This window comes from Nanorana parkeri, unplaced genomic scaffold, assembly GCF_000935625.1.
Source record: "Nanorana parkeri isolate BGI_ZX_2015 unplaced genomic scaffold, ASM93562v1 scaffold29, whole genome shotgun sequence".
NCBI classification, from domain to species: Eukaryota; Metazoa; Chordata; class Amphibia; order Anura; family Dicroglossidae; genus Nanorana; species Nanorana parkeri.
Window position 1 is genome coordinate 585,808 of NW_017306297.1, and position 788 is coordinate 586,595.

At 42.4% G+C, this 788-nt stretch overlaps 1 protein-coding gene across 2 annotated transcripts in view; it reads right to left on the reverse strand.

The window, feature by feature from the left end:
- LOC108796186 (probable cation-transporting ATPase 13A4) overlaps nucleotides 1-788 on the reverse strand; it is a 61,533-nt gene that overhangs the window by 51,549 nt on the left and 9,196 nt on the right. The window lies entirely within an intron of this gene.

Consider the following 788-nt stretch of genomic DNA (forward strand, 5'->3'; position numbering starts at 1 on the left):
TATATATATATATCCCTTGTCTTTGGTATACACACTAAGGCTGCATGTAAATGTTTGTCCTGAGCACTTCTGAGTGTTGTGTGTGAATTTCACCTGTATGCTTTTATACAACGTTTGCATTGTTTTATACGTAAAGTTTAAAAAATAACTTGTTCTTTCAATTGTTAAAAAGTTTTTCTGACTGCACCTGAGCCATATCAAATATAAAACCTGCATACACTAAGTCTATATTTAAAGGAGAACTATGAGGTGAGTGCTTTTTACTCACCTCATAGTTCTAGCCGACCTGTGACAATGAGACTGTCACAGGTTGGCTCAGTAGATCGGGAAGTGAGCGAACACATACCAGCATTCGCTCACATGTCTGTCACAGCTCTCTGCCGTGACAAGGGAGGGACTGGAATCCCCCCTCCGATCCTCCATCGCTGACACTGCCTCTAGATAGGCTGTCTAGTACAGCTGGCTCTGCCTCTAGATAGGCAGAGACAGCTGTCACTCATGCAGCTGGGCGGATCCAGACATAATTGTAGCTCGCGGTATACTGACCTTAGGGTGACGGGAGGACGCTAGTTTGTGTCCTCCCGTAACCCTTAGGAGAACTATGGGGAAAAGCCCTAACCCCATAGTTCTCCTTAAATGATCATTGACTTTAGCGCCTTCACAATGTATAGTTTCATGCATTTTAGTGCATTTAGTGATCTACCTATAACGTAGCTTATCAAGTGGCATCTGATGGAGCAATCAGACCCTTGAATTTTTTTTGCACGTAACATATTATAAAAGTATAT